The sequence below is a fragment of the Protopterus annectens genome, chromosome 1.part0, assembly GCF_019279795.1.
Source record: "Protopterus annectens isolate FY-2018-M chromosome 1.part0, PAN1.0, whole genome shotgun sequence".
Taxonomy (NCBI): domain Eukaryota; kingdom Metazoa; phylum Chordata; order Ceratodontiformes; family Protopteridae; genus Protopterus; species Protopterus annectens.
The window spans coordinates 321509212-321530592 of NC_056725.1; the positions used below are offsets into that span (position 1 = coordinate 321509212).

The 21381-nt window shown below is 36.6% G+C and overlaps 1 protein-coding gene across 2 annotated transcripts in view; it reads right to left on the minus strand.

Annotated features, from left to right (window-relative positions):
• Positions 1–21381, minus strand: part of LOC122792207 (leucine-rich repeat and fibronectin type III domain-containing protein 1-like protein) — a 2814387-nt gene that overhangs the window by 984198 nt on the left and 1808808 nt on the right. For both annotated transcript variants that reach the window (XM_044059954.1, XM_044059944.1), the window contains exon 5: positions 15724–15795. The gene's annotated coding sequence lies outside the window, so the exon portion shown is untranslated. The remainder of the gene's footprint in view (positions 1–15723; positions 15796–21381) is intronic.

Here is a 21381-nt window from a genome sequence, read left to right on the forward strand (position 1 = left end):
TGAGATGGATGGGTAGTGTGTGAGAGAAGACATGAGACAGTCATGGCTGTCAATAAATGTAGGACAGTGGCTTTGAAGTGAGAGAGATGGAGATGGTTGACCTGACATCTCGACCCCATGTGGAATGCGAGGAAAAAGAGGGTTGATGATTATGACGATGATGATGAGTTTCCTATTAAATGCTGTTGATCTCTTGGCTAGCTTCTCCTATTGAAAACGGACTTTCTAACCACAGAGATGGCATCTTTACTTTTTTCTATTAAGAGCTGGCTTTCTAACCATAGTAATGTCATATGAAAGAGGCCATAACTTTCCCTCAAGATCTTCTTCATCTTCTTTCCTTGTCTGTATAAATGTGTGCCATTAAAAAAATGTATACACACCATTTTAGATACTAATTTCCACAGCAATTATGTAGTCACTTTCCACTGTATAAACCCATAGTTAACCAATTAAATCCCACAAGTACTTGCATGAGTTTCTCAATCATTTGTTGACATTTGTGATATGGAGTAACTACCTCACTAATTTGGCTGATAGACAATACCTCTAGCAAACTTACCAGTTGGGCTTTTTGTCATAGACTGTGTCTGTTTCTCAAAACTCAGACTGCTAAAACTCAGTCTGTATAATCCCTGTGTGCTTCCCTTTACTGTTCATTTCTTCATCTCAGTCATAACAATTAGTTGAATGGCTGTAATAAAGGCTTCTCACACACTACAGATATAAAGCAATCAGTTGTTATTTTTACATAAAAGAAGCACAGTTATAATGTTGTTGTATACATTTCTTCTTTCCATGTATATGACTTCAACTTTGCTGTTTTGTTCATCTACAGCATCTGTGATTTGCTTTGAAAGCCAGACATGACAAGTAGCACAAGTGATATTCAATCCTTAATGTGCTTCATACTGTGATATGAACAAGGAACGTATTTTTGGGGAGCATATAAGAATATCCGATAACAGTGAAACAGAGGCAAGCTAAAAGAATAAAGCTATTATGCAGAGTTATATAGTATGGGTTCTTAAGGTATTATGCTGGGAGGACAATGCATCATCTAGATGGATGGGTTTGTCTAACTGAATAACATCACTGATCCATGGTTTGAACAAATCACTTACAAAGAACAATGTCATAAGACAGCCTGTAGAAAATGACAGCTTTGTAAATGGAGACTGACAGATGTCAAACAGAATTCAATAATGCCTACATAAAATCAACAAATCAGTTAAACAGCAACTGTAGTCAACATTTTCTTTGCAAGTAGTTAATAGTTACAATCAAATTGCCAGTTACAAATGTTTTCCCCATTTATAACATTATGTTTTCTAAACAGGTGTTTTAATTGACTTCCAGCTTTCTCCATGCAGATCTAAATTTTGTCTACAATATGTATTTTCTGGTTAAATATTAAAATAACAAAAACACATTGCTATATTTTTGAAGACGGCATGGCAATTTAGTGTACATGATATAAGTATACTATCATAAGATGAAACAATTTAAAACTGGTATTCTTTGAGTACAAAAGCCATCTAAAAGCAATTAGTTTAACACACCTTGCATTAAATTAGTTCTATATCTGGAAATATTGGAGGAGGAAATTAATGTTTTCCATTAAATCATCAGACCTTGCAAGATTTAAAGGCAGGAGAATTGTAATAAAGTGATGGCCCCATCCCTGGGAAAATCTGAATTCCATTAAATTGTACTCACTTATTAAGTGTGAATAAAATGTTAATCATCGTTTTCATTAATTTAAATGTCAGAAAACATGGAGTTAGTAAAGCAGTTATATTATTTCTTAATACTGATCAAAGGTCAGACTTAAAAAATGGTCATGCGATATGTATATAATGTGTAATTAATTTAAAACATGAACAGAAAAAAAAAAGAGAAACAGGACACAAAAGCATTATTTATTAATCACAGCATATTACGAAATGTTAACACGGTTCATGCAGGTTAAATGATTTTCACATACATCCCAAATGCATCTGCAAACAGCCTTCTAAAAGCAATCAGAAGGTCATGCTAATGAAAGACTTACTAAAGTAAGGAATGACACATTAACAAGGGCTGGAATCCAAGGTGTGGGCTGTGGCCAAGTATACTACCTACTACATATAGGTCCATTCCATTAGATTATGGAAAAACTTACTCAGAGACATATTTAATTGCAATGAGGAAGATCTCATTATCAGTAAACTTGTACGTTTCTGAAACACTCTTTTTTTACAGCCCCTGCTAAGAAGCACTTTCTGGCAGTAAATAACTCCAGTGGCCCATTAATCGTGCCACTTTGCTACTGCCACATGTGTTCTCAAAGCAACAATCAGTCTCCCATCCAGCCATAAGCATGATTCCCCCATGCACACACATGCACATGCACACAAGCACACAGATACACACAGGCACACAGGCGCTCGCGCACACACACACACACACACACACACACACACACACACACACACACACACACACACACACACACACACACACACACACACACACACACACACACACACACACACACGCACATACTCACACCATCCCACCATTTCAGCATTGCTGAACATCACTCCACTTACCTGCAATGCACACTCTGCCATTGACTTATTGTATGACTGCCATTTTTTGGTAATGTTAGTTAAAAAAGCTGTCTGTCATCATTTATGCAACCAAGAGATTTTCTGATTTTCTAAGCAGCATAAATGGTTAATCAGCGGCATGTCCAGGGGAGACCATATGACTAAATTGCATAAGCCTGTCCCCTACATTACCTCATTATCCTACAGTATGGTTGGCAAGGCCACTATCAATTATGGTATTTAGGTTAGCTAAGAAACATGACAGGGTTAACTTCTGAGAGCAATACCAGATGAGAAGCATAGTAAACTGAAGAACATGAGAATCATAGCAGCCCATCTGACATTTGGGATGAATAAGCAGTACATTCTAGAAGTTGTCAGAATAAGTCCTTCACAAGCACATCACAAAATGTATATAGTAGTCATTCAAAACATGACTGCATGACATGAAAAAAACAAAAAAACAAAAAAAAAAAACAACGTTAAATGTGAATAATCTGAAGCCAAAGCAAAAATGTCACTTAAGCAAGCACAGCTCTCAGATGTTCCTAGTTTACAAAGACTGTCTGAATTTTGTGTCAATTTTTTCAGTCATAAAATTTGAAATTTTGTGACAAAACAGTAAAGAACTACAAAGAAAAATTACAAAGACGTGCATCTGGACCATTTAAACTGGCTTTGTTCCAGGAAGGACTTTCCCGGTAAACATGTGTTAAATAAATAAATAAAGTGAAAAAAGGCAACTACATTTACAGACTTCGTATTCTTCAAAAATGCAATTTAATACAAATCTATTTATTGTAAGAGTTTCCTAAGTGAGTAATGCCAATAAAAAAATGTCCATGATTTGTGGTTTCTGTCTCTCATTGTTTTTAGTTTTTCCCCAGATTCTTGAGTGAACAGTTTGAGAGGTATGCAAGCAAGATGCATATCAAATCATTCCTGATACAAATACAACAAATCTTCTGAAATAATGTTGTATTATTATTATTATTATTGTTATTGTTATTATTATAGTTACTATTATGATTAATATTCTTATTATTACAGAACATATTCTAGGATGGGTATACTAAGGCACTGGTCTTCGTGTAACCTAGTTTAAAAGGCTTTTGCTGGCATACAGATATACAATAACACTAAAGGAAAATAATTCATAGAAGGAAAAGAAGAATAAAAGCTCAGCAAAAATCTTAAGGAGAATTTCAAGTGCTGACATTAGAATGACAATGTTTATATTTGCAAAAAATAACTCTTACGCAAAGCTGTCCAAAAACAGACACCCCTAAGTCATGGAACACAGGAGGGTTCTAGTTCTGTCAGTTGTTTGAGTAGCTATTTACTACTGAGTTATTTGCTTGGTACAATCCCTGCAGGGGAATGATGAAAAACTCAGGGTTCTGAATAAGCATGCAATCCAGCCATCCAAACCAGAAGCTGTGCATGCCTTGGTAAAGTTAAGTTCCTTAGAGTAAAATGCCAGAAGAGCAGAGCAACATTCAAGACACCGAGTCATCTCACTGGTGAGGATGGCCAGCAAGCAATATTCCAGGACATTCATGACTACTGACAAAATGTTAATAAAATAATATATTTACTAAGTATAACAGATAACTTTATAGAAACAGTCGTAAAACTACTGTGTGGCAACTATGTGTTCAATAACTCTTTTTGGCTTGGTTACGTTTTCATACCAAGTGCCCTTAACATAGAATCTTTGGCAAGGGGAAATTTGTGTGGAGCATCATTTGAAATTTCAAGCTTATACCCATGGCTGTCTTTAAGCTTGTAAACCACACTACCCTGTCTATATATTATATTTAAGCAATAACCAATGATGTGGTATGGTATATTGAAGATCTGCCCATGGTTGGCATGGTTTAATCACGAGAGCGAAGCCCGAGTGATTAAATAAAGCCAACTGTAGCTACATTTCAATATGCCACAACCACGGATTCGGTTATTGCTATTATACAGTGACATTATTTAAGAAAAAAATACTTACTTTTCTTAAATAATGTCTTTTTATAATGGCACCATACTGTCCTTCCATGGCTGGTATTATCCTGCTGCCTTGTTTTGATGTACTGCGCATGTGTATGGGACTTGCATTCCCACTCATACCCAGTAAATCAGTGCTTTGAAAAGGAAGCAACGGAGAAAAGAAAGTGTTGATCTGTTTTTGTTTTCTTTTTTTTAATAAAAAAAAAAAAAAAAAAAAAGTTGTGGCTACTTTAGGGGTAGGATAGAGAGAGAGAGACAGAATGGAGGAAATGCAACGTACCTGATTTTCTTTGTATTTCCTCCATGCTGCCTCTCTGGTATGTCCGGAGTCCGGACTATAGATTTTTTTTTTACTTTTTGTTAAAAAGTAAATAAATAAATAAAAGTTATGGAATATACGAATGGAAAGAAGTCCAGGTGACCAGACCTTTTTCCATTGGTATATGCTGGGATTTACAACAGGCATGCTGATCGGGCTGGCCAATCAGCATGCTTGTTTTCAAATGTTAATGGGCAGTCATTGTTGTTGTTGTTTTTCTTTCAGCTTTTTCCAGTTAGGGGTCATCACAGCGGAACTCCGGTCTGCTAATGAGTGGCAGTAGATTTTCATGAATGCTGAGGTGCCAGCTCAATGCCCAAACTTCAACGAAGGCACGCCCATTTACGCATGTCTTTCGAATGCCAGCCAACTGTGGGGAGGACATGCAGACTCCAAACAGAAGGCACTCCCCACACTCCAGCCGAGAATCGAATGGGAGAACCTCTTGCTGTGAGGCAATAACGCTACTGCTGCACCACCGCGGCATAATGGGCAGTCATTGTATAATTTCTAATATTTAATAGAACTCATTTATGGTTCACCTCAAGTCAGTCTATTCATCCATCCATCCATCCATGTATACATACATCTCTCAATCTGTCTCGCACTTCCTCCCTTCCTTCAACAATCTATTGATTTTGTGGTTTTGGAATAATGGTTAAGGTCTTGACCTCATAGACACAATGTATACGGCTTGATTCTGACCTTAGGTTATTGGTTAGGCTTTACGTGGCCCCTTAAGGCAGTTAACCTAGTATTCATCTATGAGCCTGATATTCCACTTTATCATTTGCAGAGCTAGATGACACTTGAGCATAATACAGAAGTTAGTGGATTCAAGGTACTGAAACCTAGTCTAGAAAAAACCAGACATGCCTATTACAAAAGAAACCTTCTCACTTACTTGCATACCACATGCATACCTACAACCAGTATGGGGGGTGCTAGTTCACCTGTTGCTTTTCTTTGAAGGTAGAAGGGAACTGAATCACCTGGAGAAAAGTCACATGGATGCAGATAAGCCATTCAGATGCTGCAATGAATGTTCACGACCAAAAAGAACCTCTTGTTATGCGGTAGTAATGCTACTCATTGTCTCATAGCAACAGCCACACATTCTGCCTAACAAATAAGGGCAGTTTTCCACTGTCTAGAAGATGGAAAGCAGAAACCCAGGCAAAGAAAAGAAAGGGGAGGGGGGAGAAGAGACCTATGGGGATAATGAAAAAAAAACAGAAAAATGGTAAAAGCAGAAATCCTTAGGGGGAAGTTGAGAAACTGGCAAATAAAGTGATAAGGAAAGGATTGTATAAAGATGAAAGGTGGCAGACCAGGGAAGCTGGAAATTGAAAAGTCCTTGAAATAACATAAGAGATATAAAAAATCCATGGGGTAGGAGATCAAATACCAAGATTGTTGCACAGTGACATTTCTCTCCAACAACGTTATACATAGAGGGAAGTAAAACTCACTCAAGATGCTGGAGACACATGGAAGAAGATGCAGGCATGAGTGGCATGTTCTAGGAGTGTACCTGGGCACAAATGTTCTGGACAGAGGCTCGATAAATCTAGAAGACATTATTAGGGTTGCCATATTTTCATGTCAGCAGTTCTGGACATGTACATGAAAGCAAAGTGCATGCAGAATAGAAGTGTGCATTAACCTCCCCTTGAGGGGGATTGTCGTACAAGATTACTGTACTCAATCACAATATTCTCGTGTTCTTCAATGTCAATGACAGTGTCCCTTAAGTCTGGACTGACCACAAAAATTCTGGACAATTGGCAACCCTAAACAATATATGTAATGCAGTGTATAGGGAATGAAAAGGTGAGCTGGCAGGAAAAAGACATGAGGGCACTAAGATTAATGCCAGCACAGGTGAAGATCGCAATTGCCAGAACCTGGAAATCAAGGAGTAAGTCTCAAAAGGAGCCTGTGGACTGGAGACTTCTTGACATGGTAAGAAGTATAAACTAGAAGAAAATGTGAGTGTATTAGGAAATGAACTGGAGGAGTGGAAGGAGGTGATACGCTCCTATCAATTAAAAGGGGTCCATGTAAAAGTACCTAGAATAGAAATAAAAAAAGCAGTGAACCACTGCTGTCATATAAAACAAGTGCAGCATGCATGAGGATTGCACAGTGTGTAATTGTAAATAGACATACACAATAAATTGACCTTTTTTGACAATGAAAGAAAAAAATGCAGCAAAGAAACTAAGTGTTGCTGCTAATTATCTAATCTTATAATCTGAAATGGCTACAAACAGAGGTGGTGGGCAGAACAGCTGGATGTACTGGAAAGATATACAATGATAGAGAAGAAAATGATGGAGCTTCCGCTTATACAATTTTCTTTTCTAGATTAATCCAAAAGCCAGTATGCCACTTATTTATCAACACTGCACAGACTATTTCCACAGCATAGTAACCACAGTCTCTGCTTTTAATAATATTAATGGAACCTCTCTGTTCTGGAAAAATGGATATCTTTTTTTATTGTGATGGTTTTTGGTCTCCCCTGAACAGTGTCCACCTTGGCTACACTAAAATGTTTACCTTAAGGTATGTGGAACACAAGCAGTAGAATCTGCACACATAAAAAATAAATAAATAAATAAAAAATAAAAAGATGTTTCCGTCCCTTTAGTCGGGTACTTCAGTAGTTGTGGAAAAGGTGGAATTAAACTCTGTCTCCATAAAGCTTGCATAGGTTAATGAACAGATAAAAAACGTTGTGCATATGAAATACAATCTATAAAAGGAAGTAACATAAAATGTTACAGCTGTAGAACATATTTAAATGAAAATTTGCTGATTTCCTTTTTAAATAAGGGCATTATAAACACAATTTTAAAAGCAGGATTTCTACAACCTTTACTACTAAAATTATTTTTTGAAGTTTAGCATGAGAATATTATTCCCCCTCTATACTAAACACAAACACGTTGCAATTTGGCTCTTACCCCTCTCAGTAATAACAATTCCTCTGTCAAAAGAGAGCAATGATGCAAATGTGTCTGCATCATTTTGTATAATTTTATTAAGTAAAGATTATAAATCATTCATGTCAATCTTATCAAACATAGTAGGTCATCAGGATCACTGATTGATCTTTCCTTTCACTGTTGTCTGATTTTATACTGCACTAGATCTTTGTCTCAAAGTATATGCCACAATCTATTTCTTTGTGAATGACTGTCATTACTACTTCATTTTATTACAGTTACCTGGTCTCTTCCTGTAATGCAGTAGTGTATGCATCTATTGTCAGAGCTGATAGTATTTTTTTGAATTGTTATCCCAAAAACTTCACTGTACAAGGCACCAGTAAAGGCTGTCCCTCGAAAAATAGGCAATGCACAATAAAGTCCAAAAAATGTATTTAATTTTCATAAAAACAGATATAACATCCAAGGATTTAACACTTTCGTCTCCCTACACGAAACTTCATCAGAATCACCAAAAATAGATTCCATCCAGTTTAAATACATCAAAGTCTCATTTCCTTGGTTAAACAACAAATGAAACACCCCTCCAGATGACACAACTATGAGGTAGTTCCTTAAAACATGAAAAGACAATGAAACCAAAATACATTAAATAAAAAATATGTATAATAAAGTCATATATGTATATATATATATATATATATATATATATATATATATATATATATATATATAATATATACATATATATATATATACATATAAATAGATATGTGAAATTAAGTCAATATAGTGACAACAGGGAATGTATTTATCATGTTAATGTACTATAGTACAGTAGTTTATTTTAACCTTGTAGCCCTTAGCTTAAGGGCTGGGGCTAGGGAAATATGGTTGTTTAGTCCTGGGAAAACACAGGCGCCCAAACACAACTGCCAAATGAGTTCCCTAAATTCTAGCCTATTTCCCCAGTCCCCACCCCTGTCACTGTATTTCACAAACTCCAAAACCCAAAACTTATAATCGACTGTAGTACACTGTACGACATGCCTAAACAGAATGTTGGTCTCCTTATTCCTGCTGACACCATACATGTGTTCATATATCCTTTGTCTTAAATTGTGGTTTGTTTTCCCCACATAATATGCCCAGCGACTGGCACAATAGGCAACATAAACAACCCCTTTTGGAAAACAGCTGTAATAACCAGTGGCTGTAAGTGTAAAAGGTAAGTGTGGGATATGTAATGTTTCACAACTGGCCAAAAAGGTACATTGGGAACATCTCCCACATTTGTATGTTCCCTTTGTGGCCACCATCCTATGATCTTCCTCATATTTTTTTCTATCCCAAAATGTCCTTAAGATTGTAATTTCTCCTATAACTGTATTCCATTTGCCTGTTAAATATATCCAATCTATTGGGCATTCTCTTAAACATTTCCTCAAATTTATTGATACTCTTTTTGTCCCATCTCGTATCTTGGTCATATGTTAACACCAGGTAAGGTGTCAGAGAACCTGATGGATCAACTGGCACTTTATTATTATCTTCACTGGGGGTTCCCAACCATCTCAATAATCGTAAATATATTGTCCCCCAATCCTTTAAAATTTCATCTTTTAAAGGTTTTGTGAGACCATCCAGGTAACCTCTTTCCAAAAAAAGTGTCTAAACATAATGCAGTTATCTATAGAGCGTAATTTAAGACAAAGGATATATGAACACATGTATGATGTCAGCAGGAATTAGGACACCAACATTCTGTTTAGGCATGTCTTACAGTGTACTAGAGCCAGGATGGGGAAATAGGCTAGAATTTAAGGAACTCATTTGGCAGTTGCATTTGGATGCCTTTATTTTTCCAGGACTAAACAATCAAATTTCCCTAACCCCAGCCCTTAAGTTAGGGGCTACAAGGTGAAAACAAACTACTATACTATACTGCAGTCACAAGATAAACAGATTCCCTGTTGTCACTATATTGACTTAATTTCACATATCTATTTATATATGTATATATACATATATATATATATATATATATATATATATATATATATATGGTTCTACCTCACTTCAACGACACGCCGGAACATCGACAGGGAAATCGCGAGCCCCAGAAGATCGACAGCGCAGAAGACTGACGGGACCTAGAAGATCGACAAGCAGAAGACCGACCCGACGGATGAAAGCACCGGCACCGAGGATGCCGACATGGGAAAAGGCTGTGTAAGTATGCGGTAGTGACGGACGTTAGGGTGCGAGTAAGGTAAGTGTGGATAGGGGTGGGTTAAGTGAGTTAGGGTTAGGGAGCGGGTCAGGTAAGTGTGTGGTAGTGATTGTGTTTGGGTTAGGGGCGGGATAAGTGAGTTAGGGTTAGGGAGCGGGTCAGGTAAGTGTGCGGTAGTGATTGTGTTTGGGTTAGGGGCGGGATAAGTGAGTTAGGGTTAGGGAGCGGGTCAGGTAAGTGTGCGGTAGTGACGGACCTTAGGGTTAGGGTTTGGGTTAGGGTTGTAGGTAGTTGTGTATGTGAGGTTTAGTGTGGGTTTGTAGGGATTTTGGTGTGCTTGTGTTGTGTATGTGGTTTTTGGACGGGGAATGTGTTTTGGTTGTTGATTGTGTTGTGTGAAGTGTATGAGGTTTCGTGTTTGTGTACCGTCGGTTATTTCGTTGTCGGGCATGTGGGATTTCGTGTTTTTGTACTGTCGGTTATGTGGTTTCGGTGATTGCGTTGTCGGTGTTGTGGTGTTTCGTTTATGTGAGGTAGAACCATATATATACATATATATATATATATATATATATATATAGTTATTTATTTATTTATTTATCTCTCTCTCTCTCTCTATATATATATATATATATATGTTCATAGGTTCATAGGTTGGTACTAGGCTATTGGCCCTAGGGCCTATACAAGCCTAGGCATAACAATTCCCCGGATATTTCTCCCCACAATATTTACTTCCCTGGACCCCTGTCTAGCAGAGTGACTGATGTGATCCACGGGGTGAATTTCCTATCTCCCATCCAATCGTCAAGATTCCTTTTGAAGAGGGCCAAGGAGGTGCTCTGCTTGACATGTATGGGCAGTCTATTTCAGAGTATGGGGAGTCTCTGGGTCAGGAACCTATCGTTCCAGCATGTTTTGTTCATTGTTATGACAAGGTTTAGATCCCTGGATAGTGTGGCTCTGAGGGATTGGGATTTCTTTAAGTAGAGCATGTCCAACAGCTCAGGATTTGACAAGGCTTTGTGTGTTAAGCAGAGATCTCCCCTGAGTAGACGATATGCCACAGAGTATAGCTGGAGTTTTTTAGACAGTCAATATAGGACATCTGCTTTAACCCTGTTATTCTATTAGTGAGGTATTTCTGTGGCCTATCAAGCTGTTGCAGATGTCTTGTATATACTCATATATATATATATATAAAACTTTATTATACATATTTTTTTTATTTAATGAATTTTGTTTTCATTGTATTTTCATGTTTTAAGGAACTGCCTCATAGTTGTGTCATCTGGAGGGGTGTTTCATTTGTTGTTTAACCAAGGAAATGAGACTTTGATGTATTTAAACTGGATGGAATCTATTTTTGGTGATTCTGATGAAGTTTCCTGTAGGGAGACAAAAGCATTAAATCCTTGGATGTCATATCTGTTTTTATGAATATTAAATACTTTTTTTGGACTTTGCTGTGGCTTGCTTATTTGTGGGGGGACAGCTTTTACTGGTGCCTTGCAGACTGACGTTTTTGGGTTTACTAGTTGGTTGTTCATCTTCAGTGTGTCCGTTTTTGAGTTTCCTGATTTTTTTTTTTTTATTGTGTTGTGGCTCTGGTATATACCAACATTATACAAATGTATACATCATTTATGAATGCTATTCATTGGTATCCCTAGATGATAGTAAGATATTAGAGGCGTTTAGCTTAACATTGAAATCAGTATCCCTTCAAAAACTGGTCTTTACTCAACTGATGATATTTAATAATGCGTATTATACTCGTCTCACTCTTCATAAATTTGATTCGAAGAACTCACCCAAATGTCCACAGTGTTTAGATCAGACAGCGGACCTGCTACACATGTTCTGGAGTTGCAAGTGCATTTATAAATTGTGGAACTCATTAAAATTGCAGTTACAAAAAATGGGTTACCAAAACTCAACACTCTCCTGGGAATTTTTGATTCTCCATATCCCCCCGGAGAATTTAGATAAATCAAGGAGGATCGTAATTATGAATATCAGTTTATTAATGAAATTATATATAGCCACAAATTGGTTGAACCCAGCCCAGACATCGTGGGAAAATTTCAGGTTGTTAGCGATCAAGCATATCTTAGCGCATAAATTATTAATTAGTAACAACAAGAAAAGTATAAATAGTATAAAAATATGGGAGCAGATTTTTAACATTGTGCTGGCCTAGAGGTTCCTATCCACTTTCTCTCAGGACATACAGTAAGAGAACAAACACAATCTTAGATTAGATAGAGGATGTAGAAATAATACAGATTGTTGGCTTTGGTTTGTTACTATTTTTCTCTTTTAGTTTTTTCGTTTTTTTTTTTTTTCTCTACCTGATTAGTAAGGTATCTATTGTTAATGCATGATGTTGACATATGATATGGAGCTAACCATTGGAAGCAATTTTGTACATAATGTAAATAGTGTGTGGATTGTATTATGGTTTTGAAAAATAATAAAAATGATTATCGAAAAAAAATGAATGCTATTCATAGGCAATGCAGCATGAAACAGCTTAAAGTCACATAATTTGGAGATATGGCAATAAGATTTCTACATAGATAAACAACATGACTACGTCTCAATATGTTGGCATATTCAAAGAATAGTTTATAACATTAAATGTCAGGAACATGTCTTTAAGCATGTCTACTTGAGTAGACTGAAATTCCACGTATCCAAATGTCAAATAATTGAGATGACAGCAAAAATACCTGACTTTAACAAACTTTCATATCATCAGAAAAGATTTTCAGGAAAACAGGCAGTTGGCTAAAGTGGGGAAATTTGCCCTTTCCCCACTATAGTGCAATCTTGGAGTTGGTATTTTTAGTTAGGGTGGTGTGGGGATACAGCCCCCGCATTAGGGGTTGTGGGATTGAAGCCCCCCACTTGACTGGGTTTGACATGCTTCAATATGTTTTTTTTTTCATGTTGGCCAACTGTCTGTTTTCCAGGAAATCATTATATGAAATTCGGGTAATTGGAATTTTGGTCTACTCAATGAGTTCCGCTTAAAGACATGTTTCTGATATTTAATGTCATACACTAGTCTTTGAATATGCCAACATATTGAGGAGTAGTCATATTGTTTACCTCAAGTAGACCCCTTTAAGCATAGGAATGGTAACAACTGTAGTAAACAAGCCTCACTAAAACACAAGTTCATATCAACATGATAATGATTAGAAAGTTTAATTATCACTGGAATATAGTGGAGCATTTAATCAGAACTGATGGTGATTTGAAGAGTTGGTCTGTCAAAAAGCAGGCAGAAGAAATCATATTATTACTAGCAACAATTTCATTATATATAATACAAAAACCTGTATGTTGTATATTTACTAAATATGTGATGTTCAGTAGTTTCAGATTTATTAATAATGGATTAAATGTTTGCTGCTTAGTGGGCACCAACAAAATGTTAAGCTTGTAGATTAAACAAAATGTATCCAAGTCTTACTAAGTGACAGTAAGGTTCAATATACCATTACTTACAATACAGCATTTATTCCAAGATATGATGGAGGCAAAAAAACTGGAAACACTTTTTCTCAATAGAATTATTAAATGATTAGAAATAGCAGATGACAAAGTAATAAGCAATTTGCATGAAAAGCTCATAAAATAATAGTATAAGCTGATATATGTGATAGATACATCATGAGACTGAGAAATAACTTACTCTTTTGATTGCGTCTGAAGAGATGATAAATTCTTACCTGAATAAATATTCTTAAAAACGTAAATGTGGTTTATGTGTCCATTTTGTATTATAGATTTTTTTTTACTAATCTTTGGATATTTTCTACATACCTTCTAACAGGACATTCACTAGGTGTTAGAGAAATGTTTTACTTAAAGGTAGTATAGCAGTCAGTGAGTGACAATGTGACTCTGTTACAGAATATTCTTACATAGAGAACTAGCAGTTTTAAAATATGTAGTACACCCTAGACAAAATATCAGATTCTTAAAATCCTGTCAAAGGAATCACTTCCAGTGCTGAATGGATTTCATCTTTTATGTCTGTTTTGAATTATACTTTAAAGGAATTGATGCACAAAGCATCATAAATATTGTATACATAATGGAGAATATGTCAAGGATTTCAACTTTTGCTGAAGAAAAGGCTTTAAATAATTGGCATATAAAATTTTCAAGATTTCATCATAATGCTGCTCCCAACCATGATCAATAAAAAAAGCATCATATTTTTTCTCAGTTTATTCTTTGTATTATGGTCTACACCACCACCTTTGGCAGTTTTCATAAATCCTTGAGTTAGCCAAAATCAAGACTATCTGAATCTTGATATTCAAATAAAGACAATACCCCAAATGTCAAGTGTTAATACTTTCCCATCACCTAAAGAATTTAAGCTCCAATGCTTTCTGTGCCTCAGAAGAAAGGGGTTGCTGAGACTCATGATATAGTATTTAAAAGGACTTTAGCTAATTGAATCCTAACATCCTGCTACTTATGGTTTTTACAATAACATGTAAGTTCCATAGCCATAATGCCATTCTTATATTTCAGACAGCTAACAGATTTGCACGCTGCTAGTCTGCTTGCAGAATGCCAGTGAAATAATTGCAGTTATGCATTCATTGGTCTGATTATGACGTTTCTAAACGTTTCATCTTCACTTAACTTGAACTGCTTAACTCCACATAGATAAGTTACACTTCTTACAATCACATGTTCACACTTCCACATTTGATTTCAAAATACAGTAGACTGCAGTCTCTTAACAGTCTCAGGTTCGTGGAGCTGAGTTCACTGAAAAGGGATTCAGCAAGTTCTTCCTTGAATCCCAACACTGGGTCGAGAATTACATCTCCTTCTGTCTCTCACTGTGATGCCAACACCCACAAACTCCCAAGTTGCTGAAAAAAATCTTCAGATTTGCATTTCTAGTTGACAGCGATACCACTACAATCTTTTATAAAAATGTAAATGGCTACATATCCAAAGCACAGCAATTCTATCTCTAAGTGCGTGCCATTTTACACTTAGTAATCTTGGCAACAGACCACCATTTAAAAACCTCAATCAGAGAACCTAACTTTGACCATATAGCCTCCCAGGACAATAGTAGTTCAGTTTTTGGACCACATTTTAAAATGACAAAAGGGGAAATCCTTCTGTAAACTGCGCCTAGCTTCCTGGAATCACCTCCTCAATGAAGTCATAGCAAGAATGAACTTACACCTTTTAAATATACATGCAAATGATTTCATGATACGAGCTAAAATATATATTATTACCCATACCTAACCATAAACAAAACACATCTGACTTCTGCCAAACAATGACCTTCCTCCCTAAAGTAAATGCAAATGTACTCTAAATTTGTCAATATATAAATATATAGTTATCTGTCTCTTACTGCAAACTGCATAATCTATCTTTCTGTCTATCTATATGATAGATTATATGCCTGAAATGAACTTTTCCTGGCTAGTAACTATTGTAGCATTTATTTGTTCAATTAATATCTGGAACAGGACATCAACTTTATGTGAAAGACACAGATGTTTCTATACTTCGACTTTTAATGCATTTGGCTATATCAAAAAAAAATCCACTTACCATGAATCCTGCCAATCTATGATCAGATTCAATTTTTTCAGATCCATTCAAATTTGAAATTACTTACTACATCTATATTGAAGAAAATAAAGAAATGAAGTCATTAGAAAGCAAAGAAGCCCTTAGTCAATACAATACAATTCAGGACCGTTAACAAGCTTTCACATTTAAACTTTTATCACTAAAAGGGTATTAAACACATTCAGAAAATAGTAAGTCACATGTAAAAGTATTATAGATATACTAACAGCAAACTTTTTTAATCATCAAAAAATTTACAGTAATCAAAAAACAACTCACTATATGAACAACAGATTATGCAATACTAACTGCAGATCCTTCATGTAAATATCAGGTGTCTTAATGGTGAAAAAGACAATAACAACTACAAAATAACATAAAATGTCTGCACATTTATCTGAGATAAACAACTAGGCAATGAGAAAAGATAGTGCGCCTGCTACAAGAGTTAATAGTGAATATGGCTCGAAGAAACACTCTTTGTGCAAAGTATATGTCAGACTGGCATTTTAACATAACAGCCCATACCTGACAATTTAACACTGACAAGATTTTCAGGTGTATGGCTATGAAAAAAGAGAGAGGTTATAGCAAAAGGCTACATCTATGACAAGCCTTTATTAGCCTTTGTCTCTTCTGATATGGGATGTTCAAATACCATCCATAATGCAACATAGCAACACAAATATCTCTATAGAATTTGTTATATTATATTCAGGAAATACTCTTGACTTCTTTACCCTTGAGCACTGCCACAGTTTGTGAGGATAGTTATATACTTAGGTTCATAGGTTCATGCTAGGCTAATGACCACAAGTGTCTTTGGAAGCCTAGTCATGCAACCCAACACAGTTTTGTCCCAGAGTTCATTGGATGCCTATATAAGGTAGCTAAGGGTTATGTGTCTGTGGGGGCAGGGTATGTTTGTTGGAGATTAATTTACTTACTTTTGATCTCTGTGTATCAGAGACATGGGAGCCTGGCAATGGGTCAACTTGCAATTTTTCATCCAATGATCAAGGTTCTTTTGAACAAGGATGAACTCTACTTTAAATCAATAACCAGCACAGAGTTGTTCTGAAGTGTATCCTAGAGACATTTGTGTTTTATTGGATCTAGTAGCACACATTAGTCAAGAGTAGGATTTTCTCATAGAAATCTAGGAGTTACTTCAAATATTTTATTGAGGTTACTGATTTTTCAACTGTTGTGATGCCTTTCACATCAACAGTGAGTTTAAGTTATTTTATCAATGTAGTAAACAGCAACAGCCCATGAGCACAGAGTAAACCTGAATTGTTTTTATTTTCTGGGCATCTTTGGTTGCTGTGGCAGAGATGCAAGCCTAGCCTAAAAACTAGATTAATTCCTACACCATGATGGCCCTTATCAGAGATTTTAAAATGACATAACACAGTTGTAGAAATTTCAAAAAATTTGCATTGCAAAGCTTAAATTCTTTTGAGGATTGATGTGCAAGTACATAGGTGTGTTTGTGTGCATCCTGTGATGGGTTATCGCCATATTCAGGATGAGTGTTTATGTTTTGTGCCCACTGAGTGCTGGGACAAGCTCCAGCTGCCCAGTGGCCCTGAAATTACTTAAACAAGTAGTCAAAACTGACTGGATGAATGAATGAATGAATGAATGAATGAATGAATGAATGAATGAATGAAAAAAATGAATGAATGAACATCCATAAATGAGTGAATGATTTCAGTGATTTTTTCCCCCTGTATGTTTAACAGATGTTCTAGTGAGGGGATGTTTGCCTTCTTCCACTGAGGTCACAGGTAAGGAACTCATCTTTTTCTTTTAGCAGAGGGTTATTCCATAATGGAATTATTAAAGTCCAACATCACTCCTCTATCCTGAACATTTTTAGTTGCTTAACAGCTTTGATCTTACAAGTGATGGTGTCAGCAGTGTATTACTTGAAGTGAATAGTAGTTGCACCAGCTATGTACAAAGAATGAGTTACAATTTATCAGGGCTGTTTTACTATGACCCAAAGGAGAGATGGTTGCCATAGGCCTATTAGAATTTGTTGAGGGATATATGCTGGAGCATATGACCTTACACTGAAAAATAAACATTTTCAGTATGTTTATTCTCCCAAACAGTGAGAAGTATAAAATATCTAGCAGTTTTTCCCATGATAATAATTGATCCCTCTGTAGTTCAGTCTCCAGTTTAGATCAAGCATTGTGGGGATTCTACTATGCAACCAAATATCTAAATATTTTCAGGGCCGACATGTACTGTGCAAGTGGAGAGACTAACTACCAGCAGAGAGATTATTAGCTGCAATGCTAGTTCCACGAAGCTCATTTTTCAGTGCATTGATCTTTATCCCTGAAGTAAGGTAAAACTTTGACATCATGCAGAATTATTGGCTCATACTAGCCGATCAGTTTAGAAGAGCTTTAGGAACACTTCCACAACAATACCAAGTAATTTTCCTCTGTGAATAAGAATATATGCAGGCAGCCTACAGGAGAATTGACAGATACCCCTCTCCTCATCTAGATTAGTGTTAAAGAAGAGCAAGAAGCTACTTTGATTGGCATGAGGTAGCAGCAAGATCCAGATGTTCGAACAGGGACTTGAACCCTGGACTCTCAGATTAAAAGCCTGACATTCTTCTGGCTGATCTTTCAAGGCACCAAATCTTGGAAATTGACTATATTTCTTCTTACATTTGGCATTAATGAGAGACAATAGTCAGCAAATTAGAACATTCTCATCTCCATTCTGGCATGTAATTAGCCCTGTATATTATGGCTCAGGTTGGTCCATCTTGCTAGAGATTAGAAACATTACATGAAATTAAGTCTCTCTGTCATATCCCCTTCTTCTATGCCAGGTGGTTCAGAAATTAATTTTTTTTTGCATTAGTGCCAGAAATCCATTGTACAGTATTCTGATAATCAATATAAGGGGAGAAGGAAACCTTACTTTTCCCCTGACAGCCTATTTATGTCCCTACTTAAGGGAAACAATTGCCTTGTCAAGGACACAGATATCCCAAAAGTGACACTGAAGCTGTACTACTTGATTTGTAGAAGGGAGATTATAGCTCCTAAGAGATCAGAGTTATGTCTGCCTGGTACATATCTAGCTTGTTTGCAGGAACTATGTAAAGGGATTAGCAGCCAGGATTGTGACATACATTTTGGCTAGGGAGACAGCCCTCCAGTCTTCCAATCTATCTGGATAAGTACCTACTTAAGATTAAAGGGTCTGCTGGACATTTGTTTTCTCCCATTCCTGAAGCATGTTTGAATCAACACCTATGTGGTCTATTAAAGTACACAAAATTATTTTTACCTTGTTTGCAAATGAGAATAGACTAGCAATAACCATGATGTAATCTAAGTCTACTGAAGGAATGTATGATAGTTGAAATGAAGGTAAATCTTTATACATCTGTTAAACCTAGGCTCTTCATATTATAAAACAGTGCGTATCTGCACCTGGAATGCTAATCTTTTGAGATGTGTGGCGTATCAGTCCATAAGTCCAGCATTGCATTAACCACCCTCCCCAATATAATCAGGTCATATTTTTAAATTAAACACATGACACACAGGGTAGATAAAATGAGAAATAAAATGCTGCAAAATCAACAAGAAGGCAGTAAACAGAATACAAAATAATATTCTGGTAGTGTAGTTATAGAACCCAGGAGTCACTGCCTTGACGGCTAGCCTTACATTCCATGATATTCCACTCCTGTTTTCGGGGTTATTCAGACAGAAGTTGAGAGATCCTTTATAAAACAGCAGTGCATGAATATCTATAAGAAGAATGCCGCTGTGGTGACCCCTAGCTGGGAAAAGCCGAAAGACACAACAACAACAACATAACTAACATTTAAGTTCACGGCTTCTGACAGTGGCATTAAAATCCCTAACATTAACAGAGTTACAAATAACCATTAAACAGATAGCTGCATTCTAACCTACCAGAAGAAAGGATACTAATATCTGTAAGTCAGTTGTTCTTGGATAAGGAGTGTAATAAGCCAGCTTTTCAAACTAGAACCCAACAGCAAGAGAAGGAACACACCAATGGCTACCTGTATGTGAAAAGCAAAAGCAGGATCCACGTGTATGATTCATTTGTTTGGACTGTTTAGTAGTGCCTTTTTTCCCTGTACAAACCTACATACATTTTAAATCCCTTGTGACTTGAAGACATTATGGTTATGAATGTCTACACATATTTATAATCAGCCCATTCACTTTGCAAGTTCTCCATGTCTGATGAATCTTTATTAGTCAGGGCATCGTAGAAGCTACTGGTGGGGATATCTGATAGAAAAAACTCTCATTCTACTTGTATCTCTGATGAGAATGATGGTATTTTGTTTATCCTGCTACTTTATGTCCACACATGTGGGTATGAAGACGTCTATCCTTGGATGGTGTCAAAACAGTGCAAATTTATATTGAGGGGTTGGTTGGTATGTGCAAGGATTATGAGGATGATAGGTCCTGGACAGGAAGCATGAATACATAACAACACTATTATTTTCTTAATTGTTTCAAGTAGAAAATCCTGGAATATTTTTAATTTCTCTATAAGAGGGAGGAGTAATATGTCTCTTGCAGGCATGACTCTGTACTTTGACGATTTGTTGTTGCAATGGTCAGTAGGGTAGGGGCAGTTAAAAATGTACTCTCCCTCTCCTTCTCCTTCTCTGTCTTGTTAGTAACAGGCTGGACGCTATTGGAAGAGTTTGTTTAAGAAGTTGCTCACCTTACTCTTCCATATTCCTTCCTTTAATCAAATTAAACTTGTTTCTCTTCCAAGAAAACTTCATTTTGATATTTTACATTCCTTTATAGGTTCATAAGTTCATAGGTAGGTACTAGGCTATCGGCCCTAGGGCCAAAGCAAGCCTAGCCAACAGTGTATAGGCTTCCACAACCCATGTATTGTTAAATTCCTGTCCCTCTATTGAGCAGTGCTCCAGACATTGTCCCAGGGGTGAACTTCCTATCACCCATCCACTTATCAAGGTTTTTCTTGAATAATGCTAATGATGAGCTCTACTTAATGTAGATTGGAATTTTGTTCCAGAGCATGGGAAGTCTCTAGGACAAGAATCTATCCAGCCAGCATTTCCTATTTATTGTTGTAGTGAGATTTAGGTCCATAGAGCATGTGGTTCGGGGAGATTGGGATTTCTTCAAGTGGAGCATGTGTAGCAATTCCGGGTTTGACATAGCTTTGTATGTTAGACAGAGGTCTCTTCAGAGTAAGCGGTATGCCACCAAGTAGAGTTTGAGTTTATTGAACTGGTTGTCATAGAGTAATTTTTTGAGGCCAGAAATCCTTTTGGTGAGGTACTTTTGGGGCCTCTCAAGTTGTTGTAGGTGTCTTGTGAGGTACAATCCAAATGGGGCATTGTATTTAATGAGAGGTCTGATGAGTGATGAGTGGAGGGAAACGATGACTTCCTTATTCCTCGATGCAAACCCTTTTGTGATTAGGTGGGCCACGTAGAAGGATTTTCTGACTAGTGTGGCAATGTGGTTATCAAAGGAGAGGTTACTAGCCACTTGGGTCCCAAGGTCTCTTATCACACTTTCTGTGTTAAGTGAACTTCCCCCCTATTTGGTACTTCAT